Source organism: Amphiura filiformis, chromosome 11, assembly GCF_039555335.1.
Source record: "Amphiura filiformis chromosome 11, Afil_fr2py, whole genome shotgun sequence".
Classification (NCBI taxonomy): Eukaryota; Metazoa; Echinodermata; class Ophiuroidea; order Amphilepidida; family Amphiuridae; genus Amphiura; species Amphiura filiformis.
Genome location: NC_092638.1, coordinates 51,486,076 through 51,507,211, shown reverse-complemented (window position 1 = coordinate 51,507,211; position 21,136 = coordinate 51,486,076). Strand labels below are relative to the sequence as shown.

General features: G+C 36.3%; 1 long non-coding RNA gene and 1 pseudogene across 1 annotated transcript; both read right to left on the bottom strand.

Annotated features, from left to right (window-relative positions):
* Positions 1 to 321: 321 nt before the first annotated feature.
* On the bottom strand, positions 322 to 5,239 carry LOC140164040 (uncharacterized). Its single transcript, XR_011860475.1, has 3 exons — positions 5,123 to 5,239; positions 4,075 to 4,479; positions 322 to 434 (listed from the first exon to the last, which is right to left on the bottom strand). It is a non-coding gene; the product is annotated as an uncharacterized lncRNA (long non-coding RNA).
* Positions 5,240 to 10,909: 5,670 nt separating this feature from the next.
* LOC140163757 (patched domain-containing protein 3-like) lies at positions 10,910 to 16,745 on the bottom strand (annotated as a pseudogene).
* Positions 16,746 to 21,136: the final 4,391 nt, after the last annotated feature.

Below are 21,136 nucleotides of genomic sequence, written 5' to 3'. Positions count from 1 at the left end.
TATAGAAAGAGGGTCCGTGAGTAAAAAATGGCAAGACACAATACTAGCTGCAACTCTTAAATTTGCAGATAATGTTCTAATCAGCACACTGGGTATTTACAAGTGTTTGTGAACGGTCCCTTACAGCTGATTTTGTTTTTGTGTGGGGGGAGTAGGCTGGTGGTTGTGTGTGTGTGTTGTGTGGGTGGTGGGCGGGGGATGTGTGAGCGCAAGCATGTATGTTGTGTGGGTGGGTGGGATGTGTGAGGTATGGGTAGTTGGGGTACGTGGATGTTGGTGTGCGCATGGTACGTAAATGTTAAACCAACCTTTTGGCCGAGGATTCCTGTTCCCGATGCTGCATCTAATATACGCACGTCCTTGTTTGGTTGATGTTTCTCAATCACTTTTGAATATTCAAGTGCGCCAATGTCTTTGCCAGTAACATCTAAATACTACAGAAGAAAAGTATAACATTATATTAAATTAATAACAATAAATGCAGTGACGTACATATTAGGCGGGCCACATAGAGTGCCCGGCGGCTCATGATAGACTAGTTCTATCATAGCTTTCAATTTTGGAAAATTCGCGATGCGTTCAGGAAGTTTGTGTACTGAAAATCGTGTGGGTAACAGCCAAAGAGCTTTTAAATAGAAATAGAGTCGCAATAGATTATATAATCTTTTGTTCGTTTGATGCCGATTAGAAGTTGCGACAGGCTATTCATAAAAGTGGTACCATTGTTTCGATCAAAGGGGTTCCACCATTAAATTGGTCACTGATCTGGCATCATATTAACGCTCTACACAACAGGCGAGTATCAATAAGTGACCACAATACAGTCATGTGTAAGGGCAGCCATGTGTAAAGTGGTACCATTGTCCTGACGTGTCCCAAATGTGTGCTTGTGTGGGTCTGAGGTCTATGGAGGAGGCTTTAGCTGTCGATTCAATCATCTTTACCACCCACCTGAATTTAGGCGCCTCATTTAAATAAATTGAATGCTCTTGATAATCGATTACACGTTAGAATGTATGAAGGCTGCCATGTCACATATCTATATTAGGCCTACACTATATTATAAATGGTAATCGCTATACGTATACATGTAAGTATAAGTATAGGCCTATAAAGGTTGTTTTTAAGAAATTTCCATTTAATTTTATTTTAAGAAGGAGATTGGTATAGAAATAGTGGCGTACCCAAAGAGGGGAGGGGGTTGGAGAGGAGCAGATTCACCCCTGTGAGAAGTCTTAGGAGGGGAGGAGGGAGGAAGAGAGGAGGAGGGGATATGGAGAATGAGAGAGGGCTGGAGGAAGGGAGAAATGAAAAGATATAATAAAGACAAGTAGATAAATAGAAATATAAGGAAAATGATGGGAATGAGAGAGGGAGGGTGAGAGGGGACAAGGAGAGCGAGGGAGTGATAAAGTGTAGGCCCAGGAAAGAATAAGTACAGAGAAAGGAAAAGAAAGGAATGATGAATAACTTAAATAATAATTATTAGGCCTATATAATAACTAAACACATAACAGCACTGGGCAGCCATTCGATGATGTCAATGCCTTTATTCGTTACGTAATTACGCCCAGTCAGATGTATTTCACACCTGCCAAACACAAGTCACCCAATTTCGAAAACTGGACGTTGAATGTACACTCTCATGAATATTGATTGGCAACATTTTCCAATATGTCAGCGCTCTAATCGGAAACAATAGAACAATAGACCCTGCAGAGCGTTGGTAACAGCTATTAAAGCCATAATACCGCATTGCGTTTGGGTTTTGGAAAGAACCTTCTGTTAAATCATGCATGACTCAATTACAAATCTCTACATCCCTTCTGCCTGCATTTTTTTAAAGACTGGGAAATAATAACCTGACATTCGCCGCTGACATTCGTACTGCGGAAGCGGAGTTATAACTTTTTAAACTTAACTCCTTCCGTAAAAGGGTACATTATTTTGGCACTTTTTCTTTTTTTCCACATTGCTGGTATTAAATATCAAATGGTCATAATTGGCGGTCACTTCAAATCATCCCCAACTGAACGAGGTTCAGGAAAGTCCTCTCATTGTCAATTGTTGGTTAGCCCACCACTTGAACAGGATTTAGCCAAAGCAAACAAAGACTTAAGCTTTTTACTAATGCTATACATAAGTATAAGCTTATTATCCTCTTCAACAATAGGATTAAAGATTGGTGCTTGACTGGAATTACGTGCTAGTGTCATTGGTTATTGTTAAAAGGCAATAAGGTGTGTAATTGCAATATTTCCTATGAATAGGAAAGACTTTCTACATCGAACCATGGATGCTAAAGGTTCGCAATACTGTTATTAGCTGTTATTTAGGGGAAGGTGTCTTCCAACCCCAATTTCAAATGGTATGTTATAATGCTACACAGGGACGCCCTTGATTTTTCGTGCATTTCTACTTGCATGATTGTAATGCCCAAGGGTGTACTAATAGGGGTGGGCACTGACCCATATTTTTTTCAGGAAGCAGTTTTTCTATGGCCAAATTTCATCATGAAAAAGAATCTGTCAAAACAAAATTCACCAGATGAAGTCATAAGGTCGGGTTTTGGTGAAAATTCAAAATGGCCGCCAAAATATGTGTTTTTTTAGGGATTTTACCACTATTAGTATAGTTTTAGGCAAAACGCACCACGTATTATGTCTTCCTATATGTTTTTGAGGCTGCTAATTCCAAATCTACCATTACTATAATGGCCAAATGAATATTTAGGTTAGATATTGGTAAAAATTCAAAATGGCCGCCAAAATCACCATTAAAAAATAATTTGCGGACAGTGCGCTATTTATATTGATATATTGAGTGAAGTTTCTTTTTTGGTGTTTTCATTTCGCAGACTATGAATCTCTTCTCTATTAAGTGATATGATTAATAGTGGCAATAATTACCTCAGATTATACATTTTATAATGGTACATGAGGCACCAAGGCATTTTTTTATATTATTGGTAGGCACGACTGTATATGGTGTCAATTGTGTCATTTCAGCTATTACAGCTCACTATATAATAGCAGCGGAAAAGCAAACATGAATCCATAATAACGCTAAAGTCTTGCTGGTTCAGGTCTTTCGCTAATCTAAGAAATAGATCCTTTGTGATCGGTAGAATGATATTTCAGTGTCCAATGGCTAAAAAAGGTCAATGAACAATATAAGCAAATGGTCCAGCCAAATTCAGGCAAGTGAAATGACAGAGGACTGGTTCAAGAAGAGTGTCTAATTACAACTTAATCTCTGAGCAAAAGAATCCTCGCTGACTATGCCCAATTCAAATCTCTACACAGTGAATAACAAGCGGCACAAAAAATCTGAAGATTGGCTTGATAAAGTCGGGCAATTCAATTGGGATATGAACGAAAATACTTAGGAAATACGTACAAACAGATACCTACCAAAAGAAACTGGAAGCAGAATTTGATGTCAAAATGACTATCGAGGACGAAATCTACACGGACAATTACATAGGCGAATAATTTTTACAAAACCGAATCGGCTGAAAGAGCTAGAGAAAAATTATCATGCAGTTAGTGTTAACTACATGTATGCACACAACACAGGGACACTCACAATAGGCAATTGAACCCTACTGGTAGCGCTGTGTGGTAGATATAGGAGATGAACTAGTTAGCGTCATATATAAAAAAGTATAAAAGCTTTTAATTATTTATTCTTTTCAAAATATCTGAATTTTCAACCCGGTACAAGGTTTAATAAAGGGGGACCATACATTTGTATGAGAATGAAATATTCCGTCTATATCCAAACTCCCGTGTTATTCTAATGCACATTTTGCTTCACCGGGCCGCCCTGGCTTGGTCACATTTGCAAGAGGGGTGTCACGAAACCGTAATAGGTACAAATTTAGTACTTTCTGTCAATCAAGTATGCTTTATTCTCTACATGTCAATCTTTAAATCATTAGCATAGTCCTTATAATAAGGGTGGACCGTGAAAATTGCGATCTGCGATGTATTGACACGACGGACCAAGATTTTAGGGAAAGCAACCTCTCACCAAGCCCACCAAATTGCTTCGTTAAACAAACTCACTAACCTTGTCGTACGTTTCGGCAGTTTTGTTGTAGTACTCTATGAGTGGTTTGGTATCATCATCAGAACATGACATGGCTATGTCATGAGCTTCTTTTCGTGAATGTTGAATTTTGCCTTGATCAGCCATGACTTTGCTAGTCTTTGTTTCTCAGAGTCCTTGTTCTCTTAGTTGCTAGTCCTTGATTTACATCCAATCCAATTCGATATTGAGAATAAAAAGTAGGCTTATAAATGTGCATACACGAAGCGCTATGTAAACTTACTTGTTGTCGCGGACGCGATTTTTGTCAGAAATGGCGCGGACAAAATAAAACAAAAGGAAAGGGATCTTTGAAACAATAATGGCGCGGAAATAACACACACCAGGGAGGCAGCGTTGAGAGTCCTCTAGCTAGTAGTTTTATTGCTGATGTGCAGAATCCAGGGGTGTTATGAAACAACAAAAAAAAAAGTAAAACAATAAGTAAACAATGAAACAAAATACAAATAAATGTGTGAAACATGAATGGAAGCACCATGATACCTATATCAATATCATCTCTAAAATAATAACACGGTGCAATAATTTAAGAACGTCCAAACCAAAATCAAATTATGATGAATTTTAATTCATCATAATTTGAAAGTGTGGCAGTATACGAAATCAAAAGTAAATTAACACCAAAATAATGAACAACAAAGTATGTTCAAGTGTGTAATAATATAATACAAATGGTACTACAAACAAAACAAATGTGACGGATCCATTATAAATGGTGCTTACGATGCCGTCCTTATTAAAGTTATTTGCCTACCGTAGTCGCGACACGCATGTATCGAGCGTGTAACCGATTATATTATGTTAATGCAAAATAATAATAATGAAATAATAATAACAAAATAATAATAAAATAATAAAAAGTAATTTATATAGCGCATTATGCAAAAGCCTCGATGCGCTTTACAGAAGAAAGACAATAATAGCAATAATAACCATTAAATTACTACATACTTTACAAGCTTTGAAATCCAAAAGATGCTTTTCGGGTAGTCCTATTATTTGAACTTACCTGAAATCCTGACATTCCTTTTGGTTTAACAATTTGAATTAAGAATGTACATGTCCCGCAAGATAACGCGATATTAGAAGAAAAAAAAAGCCTCCTTATCCTGTATAGCTTTAACACACACAAGTGCATATATTTACGTTTTTCATTATATCATATTATTTTCATAATGCTTATTGCATGTGTACTATGTTAATTAACCCAGGCAAGCGAACTTGGTGAAACGCTAGGATCCAAACATGTTCATCTATCAGGGCACAGTTCTTTAACCCCAATACATTTGTACATTCATTGAATGCCCTTTGAAAAATTGGGTACAAAAATTCATACCCTGCAACTTGATGGCAAAGTTGACCCTATTATTGCTTAATTGAGGTTACTGAACTATGCCATTGAGATGAGACCATTGTGGTCCATAGTGAAACACACCGTCGAAACAAAATGGAGTCATTTCCAAATGATCAGTTCAGTAACATTCAACAATCATACAAATTTGACCTAAGTTGGGGAGTATGAGCTTTTCTACCCCCGGGTTTTCTATCCATCACATCTTAGTTCAATGAATGTATGAACATATTGGGGTTAAAGGACTGTGGCTTAGAGATGCGCATAATTATTTAATATCTTAGTGCCATTTTTAGAAAACTTGCAAATTGTTATTTATTAAAGTGTTAACAAAATATTTTGCAAAATTGTTCGCCAAAAATATTTGTAAAATTTTGGCAACATTAAGAATATGTCCTTGTAGTATTTCTTCAAATCAAACGTTTTATAAGAACGTTTTCATGACCTTTATATAATCAGACATTTAAATGATGTTAAAAGTCTTGACTAAATTTTAATTTTAACAACATTTTTGTGCTTGCTTGATCGATCCGCTCTCTCTTTTTTGTATTCACAGGTTTTGAAACTTAGCAGACGATGATTTTAACTTTTAAAAGGAAATATTAAAAGGAAATATAACTTACCTGACACTATGGAACACAATGGCCTCATCCCAATGGCATAGTTCAATAACCTCAATAAAACAACCATAGTACACAATTTGACCTCGAGTTGCAGAGTACGAGGTTTTGTACCCAAATTTTCAAAGGTCATTCAATGGATGTGCAAATGTATTGGAGTCATGAACTGTGCCCTGATACATGAGCATGTTGTGGATCCTAGTGTGAAATGCTGGCAAGTTGGTTATAAGCAAAATGGATGTATAGTGTATCACATTCAGGCATTATTAATAATAATATTTATATATAATGATTATTGCATATGCACTTTCATCCATGTTTAATTAACACAGTCCAGGGAACGCAACTAAAATGGTCCAGCAGCTGTTGAAACGATTGGATGGACGTTCGCTTGGTGTGATCATTTATTAACGTTTCTAACATAATTTTCAATTTTACTACCTTTACAATACCAACAGCAATCCCACTAATATATACATATATTTCTTTAGTTGCTTAACTTAGACTTTCTTTTCATTATACATTTTTCATCTTTTCTACGTTTTTGTTGTAATTTTTTTTTTATAAACTGTATATTTGTGTGCGAAATGAGGGTCCTAGTTTCATATATTTTTAATTTTATTTAGCCCAATAATATTTTTCCTTTTATGATAAAAAGTAGTTTGAAAATTTGCTTGCGATATGTTACTAATTTTTTATGTTTTATCCATATGTCTACCCCTTGTAAAGCTGCAAACATGATTTAAAATAAATAGCGCCATCAGTGCTCAACTTCAGTTGCTTGAAAATTAATACAGTTCTACATGCCTTCAAACAACCGTAGATGGCCAATAGCCGGTGCGTGTAAATTGTACACATTACATTCTACCAGTGTGGTCTGCGGGGGTTAGGTTTAGGGTTCAGGTAAGAGCTAGGGGTAGGGTACTAGCCAACTTTTTCGAATTAATTTCCTAGATTGAGAAGTTAATCTATTCTATTGCGATGAGATTAAACTAATCTAAATTATATTAACATTTTTTAATCTTACAGATTAAAATTAAAATCCATAAGATTTACTTTTTAATCTTAGCATTGATTAATCTTGGATTATAATCTAATGGATTCTAATTTAATTTTAATCTATTTTAACATTAATAATAATTGAATACATGAATACAAAAGCCACCTAAGTCCATGCGAAGTTATTTTGAAAGAAAAACCTCTGTATCATTTTAATTCCTTCAGTTAGATTTACCTGGTCAATATGGTAAGTTTTACGTGCAAATGAGTGGATTAACCTGTATTAGGTATGACGATTAGCATTTCAGGGACTTCGTGGGGTTCATGTTAAATTTTGGACTTTTTTGAATCATATACAAAGACAACAATGTTAGAATGAGATTACCACTAGTAAGATAATACAAAATAAAGCACACAGGTATGTGTAATGTTGATAAGCATTCTGCCATGTAATATAAACCACACACTTTCCTTTATTAAACCCATTTTTTGTTCAAAAGTCATTCTCCAGCAATGAATGTGTTACAAGTGGACTTTTATACATACTGGATTTCAATCAATGTGTTACAAGACTCAAATCATGGAATTTGGTGATTCTTTCATACATGCTATTTTTCACATGCCCAATAGACACAGAGGATGAATTTGAGTTGTTCTTTCATGCATATAACAGGCCTATGTATAGCAACAATTTCCCATGCTTAACTCAATTTGGCCAAAGTATGGACTTAGGTGGCTTTTGTATTCATATATTCAATTGTTAATCTAAGCTTGGATTTGTCCCTCATCGCATTCGAGAAGATTAACTTTTTAACCTTAGCAATTTAGAGAGCACATGCGGACCAGAGGAGGTAAACCATGCAGCAGGGCTTATCACTAACACAGTTCCTTTGATAATTCCAAATAAATTGAGTTTATGACATAATTTCAGATATATCAAAATCAGGTCGGAACAAAATGGCCATGCGTGATTGTTGAATAACTATTGGATTCGAAACACCATCATAGCGATTTCTGCCATGAAGTTATCGGGGCGATGACACTGTGTACCATGAAGTAAAATACAATATTATTATCATTTACTTTGTTTTAAGACAAAATGAAGACCTGAGCGCAAGAAGAACTTAAGTCCACTTGGCCCCTCAACATGTATACACTAAAGTTGCGTACAGTTTCGTATATTCTGGAAATGTTTTGTACATGTTCAGGGGTCAAAACAAATTAATCACAACCTTTCATGATTTTTTCACCCTGCAGCATGTATTAAACATTCTATTACCCCCACGACCCATTATTCAAAATCGCGCACTGTGATTTGTTGAAACGCGTCACGTGAAAGACCATTAATTAGCGATAAAGTGGCCAGGGCAACGAACTTTATGTTCTCCTATCATCACAGCGCACAGCAAAGCGCACAACACACCTGCTTATGTAGTGGAGAATGGAATGACAGGGGTGTGTTATTGTATGTGCAGGTCTGCTTATAGGGGAGAATGGAATGTTAGGTTGTGTTATTGGAATGTGCATACGCTTTGGCTACGCGTAGGCGCTCCACCTTGAGGTAAACAACTTGAAATATTTGGGCAAAAATGTGATATTTTCTCTTTAAATCGCACTATTTTGTGGTAATAGAATAGAAATAAAGGGTGCAGCATTATCCTTTACACGCAAATAATGTGTCCTCGGCAGTAAAAACGTTTAAATAATGGGTTCGGCTGCGCCTCACCCATTATTTACGTTTTTACTGCCTCGGACACATTATTTTCGTGTAAAGGATCATGTATTACCCTTTATTTCTTAATTATAAAACCCTAAGAAACTATACGTAACTTTAGAGTATACATGTTGAGGGGCCAAGTGGACTTACGGTCTTCTTGCGCTCAGGTCTTCAAATGTAGACGTTAGTCAAATTTATGTTAATTTCTATGCATACAACGGCAAGGGTCATATCGAGGGCTTAGAACCAGAACCACCTATGTCCACTTGTTTTCTCAATTACATGTTACTCATTTCGGCAACAAATGGACGGTTAATTATGCCATCCATAATAAATGCAAGTGACTTTGTGGTATATGCATGGCCACTTGAACAGGTAGTTAGACGCAAGTGACCATGTATATACCCCAAAGTCACTTACATTTTCTTATGGAGGGCATAATTAAGCATCCATTGTTACCGAAATAAGTAATATGTAAATAAGAAAACAGATGGACATAGGTGGTTCTGGCTCTAAGCCCACGATATAAACCTCAAATGTGTTCTTAGAAATGTTAACAAACGCAGACCAGAGGTTATAATAATAAAATGGCGAAATGATGATCTTATAATGAAAGACAGAGATAAAAAGATTATATCGCGTCTGATGTCACTGTCAATTACTATCCTTGATCATGTTGATTGGTTTACACAGGTTAATAGCGCGTAAAAGGAAGGTCGATTTATCTGGTGCCAGTCGGAGAAAAGGAATAGCAGAAAATGGCGAAAAATTACTTACTTTTACAAGACAAAAAGCAACTTTTCTTGGCATTGTTGACATGGTGCCTTCGCGAAAGAAAGTTTCCTACTATGAAGAACTTTCGAGATGGTTTGTATGTTTGAAGGTGCAAAATTAACAATAAGGCACCCGGTATTACCATCACCAACACTGTGCCTCTTATCAACTCTGTCAGATCACGACAACTACGATTCCTGGGACATATCCTGAGGATGCAGGAAGATGAACCATGCAGAAGATATGCTCTCTACACCCCATTACATGGTAAAAGAAGACCTGGAAGGCAAAGAACATCCTACTTGTCTTATGTGCAAAAACTGTTGGGGATTTCGACAACTTTCTACTGCCAGATGCCATTGCCACTTTGGCTTCAGATCGTAGTAAATGGAATCTTTGTAGTCGCCTGCTTCGCAGCCGAATGAAATGAATGAAAATGAATGAATGAAATGAATTACCGCCGCGTTCAGCAAATCATATCATCATGACACTTGCAAACAAACCGTGCTCGAGTTTGATTGACAGATGACGTCAGACACAAACTAGTCTTTTTATCCTTGTCTTTCATTTAGGTCGAACATGATTTGTGACCACTGACCCGACATTGCTCTTATGCATTTTCACCCTCCTGTCATTACTCTAATGCTATTAAACTCTAACCTCATCCCTTATTCATCTAACATAAAATGCCCTAACCATAACTTTAACCCCTTTCGGGCTATTGAACTTTCGGACAAATTGATTGGATGTGAGATAACATCAATACTATTATTGATAAGAATATCCTATTTGGCAAGGATCAGGACATATAGTATAGCGCGGGCTCCCATTGAACACGTACATTGTCGTGCCACCCTAACTGCGCCTGTCCGTTGACGTCTGAAATCATATCAATAAATCATATTAATTATTAATATTGCATGTTTCACTTGTTTTCAATGAATTTCTTCACCCCATTACATTGTAAACGCAACCTAGATAGCTCTACATTCTCAGTCTCGCACCCAGACTGCATGGTCTGTTACGAAAGACGAATGATAGGACTGACAGAAATCGGTGAAACATTCAATATAATAATTAACATGATTTATTGATATGATTTCAGACGTCAACGGACAGGCGCAGTTAGGGTGGCACGACAATGTACGTGTTCAATGGGAGCCCGCGCTATACCAATGAAGGCAAGCATGATATAGATCGTGCATTATTACTTTGGGAAATTGAAAATATTGTACTAGATATTTATTTCTTGAAAATCCCACTTCTGATAGACAATTTTTTACAATAATACAGATCCATGTTATTATTAGCTAGGATACCATCAGTTTCTAAGTTCTATATTGAACTAGATAGATGGGGTCTTCTAGTGCTCTGATCTCGATACGATGATCTCCTATGATTGGGGTTGTACACAACTTGATAGATACATCCGGGATATGAAGTCGTGTTATCAGCTGTTGGGATTTGAGCAAATATGGCCGGTGTATTTGAGGATCTCTGTGGTAGAAAGATTCTTGAACCAAGATTGAATTGTGAATTGCTGAACGCAGGTGGTTCTGTAGTGAATCCTGAGTTTACAGTTCCCATTGAAGTAGGTCTTGCCTTGTTTTCTTCCTTTCGATTAGAATTAGGTACAAGAAGCATGAGGAAAACTGGTAGGAAAAGTAGTCCGTGAAAGGTACCGATGACAATGACCAGGAACATTGTCCAGAAAAAGTACGGAAAATGTAGGATTTACTAAAGGCGAATGTGAACACGGCCAAAGCGGTAGAAATAGCACCTTGTAGTGTGGGAGCTCCTAGGGAGTACAAAGCATGGATAGATCGTTTTCGGCGATTTTGGTGCGGAGATGTTGTGTATGCGTAGCTAATATGGGCAGAGTAGTCGACACTGAAACCCATGGATATAATGAGAGTAACCATTGAGATGGAATCTAGTGGGATAGACAGGTGAGACATGTAACCGATGACTCCAATGAGGGTGGAGACAACGGATAATGTGACGGTTATTGCGCAGATTGGATGAGGAATGAGAAGGAAAGCAATGAGAAACATTGACGCCACACCAATACTCATTGTCAATATCGTGTTGCTACGTATTGCTATAAATTGTTCATAAGTCCGAGGAGCAGCACGAGTATAGGTAATGAGGTCCAATCTAGATTCGGCCACGACACCTCGGATGTACCAGAACATGTCACGCTCTTTAACAGTTGTGTCAAGATCTTTTCCAATAACGTAATACCGAGAACTAACTATTGATTGGTTGTCCGAATCAAAGATGATATCTGGCACAAATTGTTTATATACTGGTAGGACGAGAAATTTTTCGCGGAGAGTATTCAAAAATACTTCTTTGGAGGGGCTTTCTATCTTTAGAACGCTCAAAAAGTGCAGGTATTTCCTCAGCCACGAGATTGAGAAATTCGAGTCGTGAAAGTACACACTTGCTTCAAGATCTGCCATAACATTTTCTAAATCTCTCTGCACATCTGGTTTCCAGTATTCAAGTTCTGATGTTGCTATCACAGACATGTCAGGACCGTAACTTCTGAAGTACTTTTTCTCTTCTTTGTAATACATGCTCAGATAGGAATCATCAGTAGCGATATTTTGTTTCAATTCCCCGCCTTCTTCCAAATATACACAGCCCCATATCACTAACCCAAGGTACGCCAGGAACAGAAGAACAGTAATTGCAGCGGACAACGGATGCGTAACGAATGGACCGTAATATTTCTTAAAGAATATCATCAAAGCAGGTTCTGAAGATTCACTTGCATTGTCTTGATGGTTATCTTTGTTTGTTGAAGAACCTCCAGCACAAAGTAGAAAATATGCCTTTGATGGTGCGTCTTGTTTGGGATGAACTTTGAGAAAAGTCAGTGCGTGACGATTCTGTTCTTCTCTGTATCCAGTTATCACTACACATGCTGCAAAGAACGTTATCATGTACAGATAACAAAACAGAACAGCAATGCAAGCATAGATACAAAACAGTCGAATGGAATAGAACTGTGTGATGCAGCCGATTCCGAACGCGAGGGCGTCAGTTACGCTAGTGATGGTGATAGACAGTGCAGAATCTTCCATTGCTTGACTCAATCTATCCGGGACTGATTTATGGACGCTTGTCTGTCGCCACGCAGATATCATGATGAACATGTCATCTACACCAATACCTGTTGGAAATTAAAAAAAAATAATAATATAGTTTTATCTTGCCGCAATCAATCTGTATAAAATGTAGAAAGAAAACAGGCTGCATGACAATACATCGCTCCTTTTAACAGAATTATATAATTTACAAATATCTGGCATGCATTTGGGCATCAGGGGCCCCAGTTTCACGATTGTTTGATGTGATCATTTATCAATTTTTCTAACAAAAAATATATATATATAATATTCAATTTTAGACCTGCATAATTTCAACAGCTATCACACGAATACACATATATTTTAAGGCTATTTTTAAGATAGATTTCTATATCAAATTATTTATCTTTTTCTGCTTTTTGTGTCAATTTTTATTTTATAGACTGTATTATACTTGTGTGCACATTGAGGGCACTATTTACATATATTTTAAATCTAAATTAGCCAAATGATATGACTTATTCCTTACTTTTCATGATAATTTTTTTTAAATTTCCTTGCCATTTGTAAATATTTTTCTGATGTTCTGATACCATTATACATGTGTCTACCCTTTGTAAAGATGCAAACAAGATTTAAGATAAATAGCGCCATCATTGTTCAACTTTTTCACAGTTTTACATTACATCAAACAATCGTGGTTTAACTTTAGTGGTTTCCTATGACCTTTCCCTTTATAACCACTCCTTGGAAAAAGGTTGTATTAACTTGTTTTATTACATGTTATCACAGTTTTCATATACGTATACATAATTATAGATAACCATGTTAGTTGCGAGGAGAGTAAACTCTTTGTCGCATAATTTTCCCGGTCATTGCCAGGTCTCTGATTTTTCAAGCATGCATACTTTTATTAATCTTCGGTGCCTTTCCTTCAGTTATCACATTTGAAGACTACTACTATACTAAAATGTGCACCAAGGGATTTAAGGGATGGGGTATGAACGTTTGGACAGTATTTATTGTGGGACATTAGAGCACACCAGACATATCGAATTGCATTCTGAATACGAAGAATGTCCTTCTGATATCAAATAATTTTGATTTTTTGAAATTCGCAATGTGATACACATTTTATGGCAAATGATTAAAAATCGATATTTTTGATATTTAACAGTACTCGAAGTAAACTTTATAAATCTGATGATTTATACTTAAAGTGTATGTAGGTGGGATGAAAAGCCGATGATCAATTGAAAATTTTGACCTTTTCGTATTGAAGATATGGATTTTTTTCCCAAAACACCAAAAAAAATTAGGTCTTTTGTATTATATCGTGAATTTCAAAAATGATTTGATATCAGAAAGACATTCCTCGTATTCAGAATGCAATTCGATATGTCTGATGTGCTCTCATTCCAGATCCCTTAACAGTTTTATTTGGTACAATTTCCATTTTAAATCATGCAACTTTCTTTCATTTGCTTTACGAGATCCAATCCATGTGGCTCCAGTTTGTATTGAATTGCCACAATAGAAAATTCACTGGTTATGTGATAGAAATACTGTAATATCGTCCGCATATGCACTTATATACGTACTGCACTTTTACAACAATTTGTGAAGGGGAAGTTTTATGTAATTTTATTTCATATTTTTTTACAGGTCAAAACTTCAATAGATAATATAAACAATAATGCAAAAATGGACAGCCTTGATGTACATCTTTCTCTGAACATACTGAATAGAGAAAATATGATACGGTACCGTTTTGAAAAATGCAACTTTCGCTTCATTTCATCTCTTTTCCTTTTCTCATACCTTTTCATTTTTCCATTCCTTGGCTTTCATTGTAAATTTATGCACTCTTCTTTCTTTCACTTCCTCGTAAGCCTTTTTTTCTGACTTTCGGTTTTTATATATAACTATAAGTATATTATTTTTATAATTCTTACTTACTTGTTTCTTGTTCCTGCTATTTCTTTTCTTTCTCCCATTTTCTATCTTGGTTTTGTAGTTGGGGTTTTCTTGCTCTTCTGAAAACTTTGTTGTTTCTGTACCTTGCTACCCTTTTCCTTTGCTTCAATATTATTTTTTTCCCGATGAATATTTTAAGAAAGAAAGGAGGTTAGGGGATAACGGAAAAGGCGATGTATTCCTGGTGTGCTTTATATCTTTGGCCTCAGCCAATCAAGCCCTGCGTATGGATTTCAAAAAATGGCCAATTTGTCTTCTTTTTGGACATGTTGATCTCGTATGCTGTGCATGTGTAAAGCGTTAATATGCTGTCGGTGACATCTTCGTCATCAAAAAAACGCATTTCCAACCCAAGTATCTAATCTCACATGCAGGGACATAACCAGCTTTCTTGATGGGGGGCAGGGCGTCGCTAGACCATTATGATTCGGGGTGTACAGCATGTTTTGCCGACGGAAATATTGTGTGAATTGTAGACCCAAATTTTTGTTTTTAATTAGTAACTACTATATCATTAATAATAGGCCGATTACGTTACAACAGCACAATTTCCTAACAATTTCGCCGACAAAAGTGTAGTATTATTTGCCCCCCTCTAGCGACGCCCGGGGGGGGGGCAAAATAAAAATGCAGGGGCAAAGACGAAAAAGAATTCAGGTTGCATCATTTTGACCCGGTATTATCGGTGGGATATATATATAGCGGTTTTTTTTAAATGAACATGTAAGAGTCTTCGAGCTTTCGAAAAGGACTTTATTGGGACAATGTGCGCGCATAGTGGTTTTTAAGACTATTTGGCCCATGATCGGTGGTGAATTTTGGTGAGAAACGAACTCCGTGCCCCTTTTCGTTTCCTTTACTTTCTTTTCCTATCCAAATTTTCTTTCATTTTTTGTCAGAGATGGGGCACTCTGCCCAACCTGCCCTCCGCTGGCTACGCTACTGCTCACACCACTGTTTATTTTCCACGATAATCTTAAATAGAGCACCTTTGACAATACATCTGCCCAATATCGATGCATATGTAGCATTTTCATACTTTTAAATACTAGTTAGTAGATTCTTGATAAACTTTTAAATCATTTAAACAGAGAACATTACTCACCTAAAATAAGAAATGGCATTGATGCCGCTGTGCTGGCGTAGGGAATACCGATAAACGCAAGCAATCCAAATGTAGAAGCCAAGGAAAGTCCAGCCGTGAACAAACCTAATATAGCCAATAAAGGTTTGCTGCGGACCCAGTCCAGCATGGTGGTAGATAGTATACAGAAAGCGGCAACGATAAATACCCCACTTACAACTAGGTCCAAAGGGACGCCTGTAGACTCACCGAGGTCTTCAGTCACAGATACAATGGCAAACCGGTAGACATTGAGCTTATCGGAAATAAAATGCTCCATTTGATATAAAAATGTTCTTTCCCATTTCAACCCATTCTCTACTTCTTCATTAGTGTCATAACGTAAGGGATAAGTCAACAATAACGCTTCTGCTTTCTCGATCATATTCTTATCCTGAAGTGTTACACCTCCTAAGAGCCCACCTGTTAAGAATCTTTTTCCGTTTGAATTCATTGCCAAAGGATATGTGAGCGACACATTTTCGCGAAATCCCGTATAGTCTGGAAGAGCTAAAATTTCATTTTCGTGACATTCTCCATTCCATTTTAAGCATAAATCTTCGAATGTATAATAAACATCAGCCTGTTGAATTGTAACATTCATTACTTCCATATGCAATCTTAAAACTTCTTTCATATTTGGTATTGTCAAAATATTGTCGTCGGTTTTGGGTGTAACAATTAGCCACCCGGAACGTCCAATTCTAAGTTGATGTCTGGGTAACATATTCTCGTCGACTATGTTCGAGTACAAGTCTTCCAGAACGTCGCGATTTCGGCGCGATTCTGAACCTTGTGGACCATACAAAGCTTCTGGGTCATTTTCTTTAGTAAAATGTGTAAACATTCCAGCCGCTAGCATCACAGTAAGCAAAAGTGGGATAATGATGAATGGTGCAGGGTGTTTACCAACAAGTTTGCCATGAGCCGAAAACAACACACGAAGGTGTTTCTCAACGCAGTCAAATTTCATCTTGGTTCGGGTTGTTTGTAGTCAATTCTATAGAAAGTGTTTGTAGCCCGTACCCCAGTATGTTGAGCTATTGAACAGAACATAGAAGAATAAACAATAGTTTTCATGCATTATACATGAGTTTGGTAAAAAAAGTTCTCAAGTAAATAAAACTATTCGTTTTTCGAGTACAGTAAGATGACATCGGGTTATATTTTTTTAATGTAGAACTTTACCCGGTAGTTGATACCCGATTTTGTATAGGCCTATAAAATTAAATCATAAAACTAGCGTAGTCTAATATTATTAACAACTCTCTATAACTAGAAACATTGGGTTATTCCACTTAAAATCCACACTACCCCTGTAGAAAATTATGGAACTATCTTCCACAGGAGGAGTATGAATTTCAAATGGAATGAACACATTAGGCACCTCTATTTGAATTTCATACACCCTCTGAGAAAGATTCAACCTGAATCTTCCACTGAGGGAGGGTGAGTTTCAAATGAAGCTGCTTAATGTAATCATTCCATTTGAAATTTATACTCCCCGTGGAAGATATTTCCAACATCTTCCACAGGGGTAGTGTGGATTTCAACTGGAATAGCCCATTGTTTAAAATGTGGTATTTGGCTTATTAAAGTTGGTTAAGGGACCTTTAAAAGTTTGGCCTAGTTTGCTTGAAAAAAGGTAGAGGGTTAATTCTTGGTTCGGAATGATATTTAGAATATAAAATGAAAGTTTCTACTAGCACCTACGGGCATCTGCTGCAGACGTGTAACAATTTTAACTTAAAGCCATATTATAAAATTTCTGTAAAAATAGATTAGTATTTATTTTCCATAGAATGTTAGCTTTTACTGTCAGATATGTCCCCTTTTAATTTTGAGCCGAACAAGTGAGGTAAAGCATAGAAAATTGGAATTTACTACTAGCGCCCATGCATGTTACTCCCGCGGTTGTAATACGGTACGATCCTCGGGGTGTGTGTGTGTGTATCCCGCACGCCGTGTACGTACTGTGCATACGTGTTCGACTAATATTTCCATCGTAATAATAAAACGCCGGTTCCATCGTTTTATTCAACATCTCGGATTTTGACAAAACTACAGCAACTAAAGTCTTGATTTTTGCAGAGTATCTTTATTGACTAAAGTACATTACAATCGTGTAAAACCAGAATTTAAAAAAAAATAAATTTGACGGCGTTCTCCTCAGCAAATGTTATAATATGGCTTTAACAATAATACAATGCAAATCCCAAGTATTCATACTTATTAGTAACGGATAATAAACACTGCCGCACATGCATTACTTGTGTTAATATGTCAACGGTTTAAAAAAAAAATATTTGAATCCTTTTTAGATTTAATTTTGAAACTTTTTTGAAACTGAACTGCGGCACGTTTTCGACATTTAAAAACAGGCCTTTATCGTTATAATAATTGTATAAATATTGTATAGTCACAGCTGGTTCCTTGTGTTTAAACATGTCAAGTATAATTTGGCTGTGAAAATATATTTTGTTGTCAGTTTAAAATTGATCTGATGTTTGAGAATTCTGTTATGGTCTAGTATATACATGTGTATCAGTATAATACTATAGTGGAACTTACCATTTTTCTTTTATACACGTTCGATGTTTTTGTCATTTATATAATAATCCACATTAGACCCCAATTTTTTTCAGGAAATAAAAGATGAGATTACCATAAAAACGAAAGAGTAATCTTTGGCGGGGTCTAATGTAATTTTTACATAGAATTTTCAACGTTTTTTCTATCCTTATTCTTGCTCAATTAAAAACAAATATTTTGGCGTATATAAAATTGAAATAAAATTCTCTGCTTCTTAAACGACATCAAATGTGCCACAATTGGGTATCACGTATCGTTATATATGATGTGCAGTAAATATTCATGTATTCTTTTATACATAGGATACTTCTATTTTGACACAAAAATATTTCATTGAAAACCCTCTCACTCGGCTTTAAAAAAAAAAGGTAACCACGCTTCCCTAGAATGTGCAATAAATTAGCATTAAAAGTTTTCTTATTTTAGCAGCATTCCAGAAACACTTGTCGTTTGGCGAAAAGAGGAGTAGTTAAACATTGGAAGGTGAATTACATTAACCTCTTCACAAACTGTTACCAAATCCAACATTACTGTTGCAGAAAATGTGGGCTATGTGGCATTACGCTGTATAAGTGGAATGAGATAAACAAATCGAGTCTTTTGAAATACCAATAGAACCGTTTACCGCTCTGTCAGCGTCAATAGAACAATAGTTGATCGATTGACTTTGGATGACAACGAATAAGATACTGTGTGGTACTTTGTTTGAACTCATGAACGAATAGACTTATTAACTAAACTTAATTTAGTTAATCCATCCATGAACTATTTACCCACACCGTATACGTTGGTACTACACCCCTGATAAATTTTGTGACTAATTTTGCATTTTTCTCAAAAAAATAACGACAAGGGCAAGGAATCCAATTATTTCACTGAAATTTCAGTTATTCAAGACACCTTAGTGGTTCATTATATATGTTAGCGGTACATCTTTATTTATATAGCCAAACAAACATAAAATTATTTGATTTGGAAACTCTTGAATTGCTCATATCTTTGGAAATGGTTGTTCAATTCCAATGGGATTTTCTGCAATATCCATCTGTGGAACTGTTTTGTACTATCCTATAATAAACTGAAAATAACTGAAATTTAATATTTCTGAGTGCCGACTGGGTTTGCTTGATCGCAGCTCCAAGACTTTGACGTGCTCTAAACGATAGCATGTAGCTTTGTTTGTACAGTGCCTTTTTTGTTTTAATCGTTATGCAAAATATTCCAACATAATATTATTTACGTGTTGTGAAAATATTTTGAATATTTGCCTAAAAATATTTTGTTGTTCTACTACTTTTTCAAGCGTTTTCAATCAAATGTGTGCATAACTATTAAACTCACCTCTATTAAAAGTGAGGCTCAGTCGTGAATTAGCGTACATGAACATAGATGTATAAACTCCGAGATGTATTAGTGTCCCCAGTAATGTATTTTCTCCAAAAGTTTTCGTGTAACTAGCACGACTAATAAGTACACAGTTATATAAATGTTTTAACATTTATATATTAACGCTATATCCACATACTCAAAAATGTTAAACATGGAGAGTATGTGGATTGCGTGCCCTAGTTAAGTGATTTCCATACAAAACAACAAAACTAGACACAAAATGCGCGACCCTTTAGCTAAAGTCAATTAGCCCAGCTATACTCCAGTCGTAGTACTTTATTCATCATTGTTCAAAATAAACTTTACCCAATTTTAAAGGTTAATATTGTTGAAAAGTCTGTTTGAAACTGTTGTTACAAATTCTTAACGACCATCTTGCTAAGAGTATTTGGTGACAAATGAATGAAAAACAATTTAAATTGCGAATGTGGCACCAGTTTGAGGTCAAAGGATTAAAGTTAAGTTTGCCCACACGGCAGTTGATTGGCTATATTGAATGTTTTTCCCAGTTTAACGGGCGTGATGGTACGCAGATACTTTGGAATTTCACATGGAATTCCAGCCGGGCATAGGCGTAGATCCCGGGGGATGGGGGGGGGGGGATAAATCCCCCAATATTTTGCCAGGGGTGGTCCATGGAATCATCCCCCAATGTTGATACCTGTATGTGGAATTTTGAACAAATTAACCTCATATTTGGCCATTTTAGACCCAAAAGTGCCAATTTTTTCGTGCTTCGCGCGAATTTATTACAAACATATTTTATCAGTTTAACTTCAATATAGCAACATTTTTTGGGACGTAATATACATAAAAATGTACATGGCTTGTTGGAAGGGCAGTAAATAACTTGCAAATACAATACAATATAATACAATACAATACAATACAATACAATACAATTAACGAAATTTATATAGCATGAGTATGAACAAAGCGCTTTACAATGATCTTAAAAGTACAACTTACACTAAATCTTAGGCTACAATAAAATGTACAACTTAACTAAAAATTGAAAAAAACCCAGCAACTTAACGACCAATTAGTTTGGAAACAAATGGGCTTTCAGCTTAGAAGTACGAAGTTATACATGTAATTGATTCCAGAGAGCTGGCACAAAATTGCAGAAGGTTCTATTACACTCAAGCAGACTGCCATCAGCATAATGTGATCGTAGGAACACGAGTTTAAGACCTAGGTACGCACAAACATGTTAGTACGCACACACGTCTTAGTAAACCCCACATGTTAGTACGCACACCCCTGTTAGAACGCACACACACCCCAGTACGCACATGCGCACTCACATGTACGTTATCAAAAGCTCACACATAAAATTGCTCACACATGCATGCATTCCCAATGACTTTTAAGTCAAAACTT